The sequence below is a fragment of the Penaeus monodon genome, chromosome 25, assembly GCF_015228065.2.
Source record: "Penaeus monodon isolate SGIC_2016 chromosome 25, NSTDA_Pmon_1, whole genome shotgun sequence".
Classification (NCBI taxonomy): Eukaryota; Metazoa; Arthropoda; class Malacostraca; order Decapoda; family Penaeidae; genus Penaeus; species Penaeus monodon.
In genome coordinates, this window is record NC_051410.1 from 40,453,091 (window position 1) to 40,453,517 (window position 427).

Sequence of the window (427 nt, forward strand, 5' to 3'; positions counted from 1 at the left end):
ACTTTACTTGGGCAAAGCACAAAATCTAGTGAACGGACGACCTGTTTCACGAGGCGCTGCGTGGCGAACAGGGCGAGGGGCTGGGGGTAGTTCGTTTCGCCTCGCGGCCGTTTGGAAACGATCAAAATGGATGCTAATTTAGAGCCTCAAATGTACATCTGTCTGAACTGCAACATATATTTCTTTTTATCTTTCCATCTTTGTTAGTCATCAATGCGTGTGTGATATACGAAGTCGTGTACATGGGTTTCGAGCCCCTATTACAGTCTCAATTACAAAAGCGATTCATCTCTCTCGCGACATGTCTCAATGGCAAGGGCAGTTTGTTTACGGTAATCAGCCGAGCGAAACCGTTCCCTCTGAGCGGTTTGGGCGAAGCGCACCGTGTAGAAAAGCTCAAAGTGAACGCAAGGGTTATTTTTTTCAC